This window comes from Rhipicephalus microplus, chromosome 3, assembly GCF_043290135.1.
Source record: "Rhipicephalus microplus isolate Deutch F79 chromosome 3, USDA_Rmic, whole genome shotgun sequence".
Classification (NCBI taxonomy): Eukaryota; Metazoa; Arthropoda; class Arachnida; order Ixodida; family Ixodidae; genus Rhipicephalus; species Rhipicephalus microplus.
The window spans coordinates 68,642,417-68,649,916 of record NC_134702.1 but is presented as its reverse complement, the minus strand read 5'-3'; the positions used below and the strand labels follow the sequence as shown (position 1 = coordinate 68,649,916).

The 7,500-nt window shown below is 52.6% G+C and overlaps 3 non-coding genes across 3 annotated transcripts; all 3 read left to right on the top strand.

The window, feature by feature from the left end:
* Positions 1-6,078: 6,078 nt before the first annotated feature.
* TRNAL-AAG (transfer RNA leucine (anticodon AAG)) lies at positions 6,079-6,160 on the top strand. Its single transcript has one exon. It is a non-coding gene; the product is annotated as a tRNA-Leu (tRNA).
* Positions 6,161-7,178: 1,018 nt separating this feature from the next.
* TRNAL-AAG (transfer RNA leucine (anticodon AAG)) lies at positions 7,179-7,260 on the top strand. Its single transcript has one exon. It is a non-coding gene; the product is annotated as a tRNA-Leu (tRNA).
* A 76-nt stretch (positions 7,261-7,336) lies between these two features.
* On the top strand, positions 7,337-7,418 carry TRNAL-AAG (transfer RNA leucine (anticodon AAG)). Its single transcript has one exon. It is a non-coding gene; the product is annotated as a tRNA-Leu (tRNA).
* The last annotated feature ends 82 nt before the right edge of the window (positions 7,419-7,500 follow it).

Below are 7,500 nucleotides of genomic sequence, written 5' to 3'. Positions count from 1 at the left end.
TTCGGCGGCGTGGGTTCGAATCCCACCACTGGCAAAACTTTTATTTTTTCTCTACCAGATCGTTTGTCCAGTTCATTTAACATTGCATAATAATATATAACCAACCATCGGTAGCGTGGCCAAGCGTACAATAAAGCAAAAAGGTAGCTTGGCCAAGCGGTCTAAGGCGATGGTTTCAGGCACCAGTCTCTTCGGGGGCGTGGGTTCGAATCCCACCGCTTCCAAAACTTCTATTGCTTCTCCACAAGGTCGTTCATCCAATGTAATAAATATTGCATTATAAAATAGTGCCAGCCATCGGTAGCGTGGCCGAGCGGTCTAAGGTGCTGGTTTAAGGCACCAGTCTCTTCGGGGGCGTGGGCTCAAATCCCAACGCTGCATTAACTTTTATTGCTTCTCTACAAAGTCGTTCATCCAATGTATTGAATATTGCATTATAAAACAGTGCCAACCATCGGTAGCGTGTCTGAACCGTCTAAGGCGCTAGTTTAAGGCACCAGTCTCTGCGGGGGCGTGGGCTCAAATCCCAACGCTGCCAAAAGTTTTATTGCTATCTACCTGATGGTTTGTCCAGTTCATTGAACATTGCATTATAATATTGCTACCTGTAGGCTGCCACAAACCATAGTGCGAATGCGCGTGTGCGCCCGACGAGGAAGATGAGGCTCGCTGGCTGCTCGAGCTCGGAGCCAGACTGGCCAGTGCTGCAACCGCTCTTGCAAATATATTTTTCGAATATATTCGCAATACTTTGTCTCGTTACTCACGTAACATATTTGGTGGAGGTGGAACGATCCCCGTCCTCACCACGCAGCTCCGCAGTGGCCGCATCCTCCAGCTTTCCGCCATGGCTTCCAGTGACAACGCGTCCGCTTCATCATCTGCGGCTTCTCCGACAACCTTTGTCGCCGTCCAAACACCACGTGATCCCGGGACATTTTCTGCGCAACCTGGCCTCGACGTCGACAAATGGCTTCGCCTTTATGAACGGGTCAGTCAAACTCACCGTTGGGACCCTACCATGATGCTCGCTAATGTTCTCTTCTACTTGGACGGAACCCCGCGTGTCTGGTACGAGACAAATGAGTCCGAACTCACCAGCTGGGACACGTTCAAGGAGAAGCTACGTGACATCTTTGGGGACCCGACCGGTCGCCACGCAGCTGCACGACAGGAGCTGGCTACCCGTGTCCAGTCGCCAACTGAATCGTATGTGTCATACATCCAAGAAGTTCTCGCTCTTTGCCGAAAAGTGGACGAGGCGATGTCTGAGGCTGAAAAGGTTGGACACGTTTTGAAGGGGATCGCGGACGACGCCTTCAATTTGCTGGTGTACACTAACGTCTCGACCATCGACCGTGTAATTCAAGAATGCCGCCGTTTCGAAACAGCAAAAAGCCGTCGGGTGCGCCCTCCTTTTTCTCGGTTGCCAAACACGGCGGCTACGTCCACCTGCTCCGATTCTACCGTCACACCGCCCTTTGAGCAGAGTGTAACGCGTATCGTTCGACGGGAACTTGAAGCAGCAAGTCCAGCGCCGCTTCAGCCCACTTCTTTCGAACATACGATACCGACAACCCCCGCGATCTCCGTTATTCAGGCGGTCGTACGACAAGAATTCGCCAACCGCGGGTTCCCTGATGCTTGCCCCATCTCTTGCCCCTCCTCCAGACCAATTCCCACTAATGCACCTCGACGTGACCCATTTGTTGCTCCACGATCTCGCAACCCGGCGGAATGGCGAACTCCTGACGACAAACCGATCTGCTTCCGGTGCCACCGCGTTGGACATGTCTCCCGCTACTGCCGTGCCTCCTGGACGCCGCCACATAGGAGCCAGTTTTTCGCACCTTATAGCCCATATGAAGATCTTCGCCGGTATTCGTCCAGCCGTACCGCCCCTGCTTTCGACACGTCTAACAGCCGCCTTCCTGCTCGTTCTCCGTCCCCTCAACGCCGCCGTTCCCCGTCGCCCCAGCCACGCCGCCATCACTCGCCGCCTAACTTTTCATCGTACCCGACGGAAAACTAGACAGTGCAGCCCCTGGAGGTAGTGCTGCATCATCCCTGTCTGAACCAAACCCTCCATTGACGCTTCATACGAACAAAAATCTTGTCGATGTACACGTGGACGGTATTTCTCTGTCGGCACTAGTCGATACTGGCGCTCATGTTTCCATAATCAGCGTTCATCTTTGTCGCCGCTTAAGAAAAGTACTCACGCCCCCTGCTACCGAAGCTGTACGTGTGGCCGATGGCGGCACTGTTCCTGTCATTGGCATGTGTACGGCTCGCATACGCATCGCCGACCGTTACATCCCTGTTCTATTCACGGTGCTCCAGAACTGTCCTCATGACCTCATCTTAGGGATGGACTTCCTGTCGACCCATTCTGCTCTCATCGACTGTTCCGCTGGTACTCTTTGCTTAGACCTTCCTCTTCAGCCGGATATTCACCCTGAACCTCAACACGGCCTTTCTGCCACAGACTTCCTCCGCTTACCGCCTAAAGCCCTCACATTCACCGAATTTGCCACGACCTCACCCGTATTGGATGGGAATTACATCGTCACGCCGATTCCTGATGTCCTACTGGCACGTGACGTCACCGTCCCTCACTGCATCGTAACTGTAGCCTCCAACCGGACCCGTCTACCCGTCATAAATTTCGGCTTCACAAAGCAAGTCCTCCCTGAAGGCATCCTAATTGCCACGTTGCGGTCCTTAGCCGATGATCACGTCACCACTTTCGCAGCCGACGCATGCCCCAATTTTCCTTGTCGCCCACTCGATGCCACATGCCTCGACATGTCAATACGTCCCATGATCGACCCTGACCTTCCCCCAGCGCAATCAGCCGCTCTCGCACGCCTTCTAGCTTCCTACCGTGACATCTTCGACCTTGACGACCGCCCACTCGGCCAAACTTCTCTTGTAAAGCACCGCATCAACACCGGTGATGCTGCTCCCATTCACCGTCGACCGTATCGCGTGTCCGCGTCGGAGCGCCAGATTATTCAAGCTGAAGTGAATAAGATGTTAACTAAAGGCATTATTGAGCCCTCATCAAGCCCATGGGCGTCACCCGTCGTCCTGGTTAAAAAGAAGGACAACACATGGCGTTTTTGCATCGATTACCGGCATCTAAATCGAATCACCAAAAAGGACGTGTATCCTTTACCACGTATTGATGACGCCCTCGATTGTCTCCACGGCGCACGCTACTTTTCATCCATCGACCTTCGTTCTGGTTATTGGCAGATTGCCGTAGACGAGAAAGACCAAGAAAAGACCGCCTTCATCACTCCAGATGGCCTATACCAATTCAAGGTTATGCCCTTCGGTCTATGCAATGCCCCCGCCACGTTCGAACGTATGATGGACTCTCTGCTACACGGGTTCAAATGGTCAACATGCCTGTGTTGCCTAGACGACGTCCTCGTATTTGCACCTACGTTTGAGACCCACCTTGAGCGTCTGTCGGCCATTCTCGACGTCTTCCGCAAAGCTGGCCTCCAGTTGAACTCCTCGAAGTGTCACTTCGGCCGCCGACAGATTACCGTGCTGGGCCACCTTGTCGATGCTTCTGGTGTGAGACCGGACCCTGAGAAAATTCGTGCCGTCACGAGTTTCCCAGTACCCCAATCCGCCAAAGATGTCCGGAGCTTTGTGGGACTTTGCTCCTACTTTAGGCGGTTCGTGAAAGATTTTGCGGCAATCGCCCAACCACTTACCGATCTTTTGAAGAAAGGCGTTCCATTTTCGTGGGGGTCCACTCAAGCTGCCGCCTTCTCTCACCTCATAACACTTTTGACGACGCCCCCTATCCTCGCCCACTTTGACCCATCTGCCCGAACTGAGGTCCGAACTGATGCCAGTGGTCACGGTATCGGAGCCGTTCTCGCCCAATGCCAACAGGGACACGACCGCGTTATCGCGTATGCTAGCCGCCTCCTTACACCTGCAGAGCGTAACTATTCGATCACGGAGCGAGAATGCCTTGCTCTTGTCTGGGCGGTCTCAAAATTCCGTCCATATTTATATGGCACTCACTTTTCCGTCGTCACCGACCACCACGCGCTCTGCTGGCTTTCATCCTTAAGAGATCCTACAGGTCGACTTGGTCGCTGGGCTCTGCGACTGCAAGAATACACCTTTTCTGTGATATACAAGTCTGGACGCCTGCACCAGGACGCCGATTGCCTTTCTCGCTATCCAGTTGACCCATCGGCCACCATACCTGACAACGACGCCTGCGTGTGCTCCGTTTCTCAACTGAACCACATAGCCGACGAGCAACGCCGTGATGCAGCCCTACGAGCTATCATTGAGCGCCTCGACTCCTCCCCATCGAACCGATCCTATCGCTCGTTCGTACTCCAGAATGGCACATTATACCGGCATAACTTCCATCCAGACGGCCCATCTCTGCTGCTTGCCATACCCAAACACCTCCGCTTGGCTGTACTCCACGAACTTCATGACGTTCCTACTGCCGGTCACCTGGGTGTGTCCCGCACATACGACCGGATTCGCCGTCGCTTCTATTGGCCAGGTCTGGCACGGTCCGTCAGAAGATACGTCGCGGCGTGTGAGGAATGTCAGCGCCGCAAAACACCATCGACGCTTCCGGCTGGGCGCCTTCAACCACTCGATATTTCTACGGAACCTTTCTTTCGCGTCGGCTTGGACTTACTCGGCCCTTTTCCTCTGTCTTCTGCTGGCAACAGGTGGATAGCTGTGGCCACAGACTACGCCACACGCTACGCAATCACACGCGCCCTTCCAACAAGTTGCGCCACTGACGTCGCCGATTTTCTTCTACACGACGTGATCTTGCAACATGGTGCTCCACGCCAGCTGCTCACGGACCGAGGCCGCACATTTCTATCGAAAGTCATAGCGGACATCCTACGCTCTTGTGCAACACGCCACAAGCTCACTACGTCGTACCATCCGCAAACAAATGGCCTCACAGAACGCCTGAACCGAACCCTAACTGACATGCTTGCAAAGTACGTTTCCTCAGATCACTCTGACTGGGACATCGCTTTACCATACGTGACATTTGCCTACAATTCTTCGCGCCACGACACGGCTGGTTACTCCCCTTTTTTCTTGCTGTTCGGCCGCGAACCCACATTACCCCTCGATACGACGATTCCGTTACCAGCAGCTCCAACTTCACAATATGCTCTGGACGCCATCAGCCGGGCCGCCCACGCACGCGAAACCGCTCGTGCTCGCCTTCTGACCTCCCAAGCAAACCAACGGCGTCGGTACGACCAACGACACCGCGATGTGCACTTTTCGCCCGGTTCGTTGGTTCTGCTGTGGTCTCCGACCAGGCACGTTGGCCTGTCTGACAAGCTGCTCTCTCGGTACACAGGGCCCTACAGAGTGCTTCGTGAGGTGACTCCCGTCACTTATGAAATCACTCCTGCTGCCTCGCCGTCTTCATCCACCCCTAGGGCCACCGACATCGTACACGTCGCACGCCTGAAGCAGTACCACTCGCCCAATGATCTTGACATCTAGATGCGCCGAGACGGCGCCTTTGCCGACGGGGGTTATGCTACCTGTAGGCTGCCACAAACCATAGTGCGAATGCGCGTGTGCGCCCGACGAGGAAGATGAGGCTCGCTGGCTGCTCGAGCTCGGAGCCAGACTGGCCAGTGCTGCAACCGCTCTTGCAAATATATTTTTCGAATATATTCGCAATACTTTGTCTCGTTACTCACGTAACAATATATTACCAACCATCGGTAGCGTGGCCGAGCGGTCTAAGGCGCTGGTTTAAGGCACCAGTCTCTTCGGGAGCTTGGGTTCGAATCTCACCACTGCCAAAACTTTTATTGCTTCTCTACAAGGTCGTTCATCCAATGTATTGAATATTGCATTATAAAACAGGGACAACCATCGGTAGCGTGGCCGAGCGGACTAAGGCGCTGGTTTAAGGCACCAGTCTCTTCGGGGGCGTGGGTTCGAATGCCACCGCTGCTAAAAATTTTATTTCTTCTCGACCTGATCGTTTGTCTAGTTCATTTAACATTGCATAAGAATATAGTACCAACCAACGGTAGCGTGGCCGAGCGGTCTATGGCGCTGGTTTAAGGCACCAGTCTCTTCGGGGGCGTGGGTTCGAATCCCACCGCTGCCAAAACTTTTATTGCTTCTCTACAAGGTCGTTCATCCAATGTATTGAATATTGCATTATAAAACGGTGCCAACCATCGGTAGCGTGTCCGAACGGTCTAAGGCGCTGGTTTAAGGCACCAGTCTCTCCGGGGGCGTGGGCTCATTTCCCAACGCTGCCAAAACTTTTATTGCTTCTCTACAAGGTCGTTCATCCAATGTATTAAATATTGAATTATAAAATAGTGCCAGCCATCGGTAGCGTGGCCGAGCGGTCTAAGGTGCTGGTTTAAGGCACCAGTCTCTTCGGGGGGCGTGGGCTCAAATCCAACGCTGCCTTAACTTTTATTGCTTCTCTACAAGGTCGTTCATCCAATGTATTGAATATTGCATTATAAAACAGTGCCAACCATCGGTAGCGTGTCCGAACGGTCTAAGGCGCTGGTTTAAGGCACCAGTCTCTCCGGGGGCGTGGGCTCATTTCCCAACGCTGCCAAAACTTTTATTGCTTCTCTACAAGGTCGTTCATCCAATGTATTGAATATTGAATTATAAAATAGTGCCAGCCATCGGTAGCGTGGCCGAGCGGTCTAAGGTGCTGGTTTAAGACACCAGTCTCTTCGGGGGCGTGGGCTCAAATCCCAACGCTGCCTTAACTTTTATTGCTTCTCTAGAAGGTCGTTCATCCAATGTATTGAATATTGCATTATAAAACAGTGCCAACCATCGGTAGCGTGTCCGAACGGTCTAAGGCGCTGGTTTAAGGCACCAGTCTGTCCGGGGGCGTTGGCTCATTTCCCAACTCTGCCAAAATTTTATTGCTTCTCTACCTGATCGTTTGTCTAGTTAATTTAACATTGCAGAATAATATATTACCAACCATCGGTAGCGTGGCCGAGCGGTCTAAGGCGCTGGTTTAAGGCACCAGTCTCTTCGGGAGCGTGGGTTCGAATGCCACCGCTGCTATAACATTTATTTCTTCTCTGCCTGATCGTTTGTCCAGTTCAATAAACATTGCATAACAATATATATTACCAACCATCGGTAGCGTGGCCGAGCTGTCTAAGGCGCTGGTTTAAGGCACCAGTCTCTTCGGGGGCGTGGGTTCGAATCCCACCGCTGCCTAAACTTTTATTGCATTTCTACCTGATCGTTTGTTCAGTTCATTGAACATTGCATTACAAATATATTACCAACCTTCGGTAGTGTGTCCAAGTGGTCTAAGGCGCTGGTTTAAGGCACCAGTCTCTTCGGGGGCGTGGGTTCGAATCCCGCCGCTGCCAAAACTTTTATTGCTTCTCTACAAGGTCGTTCATCCAATGTATTGAATATTGCATTATAAAATAGTGCCAGCCATAGATAGCG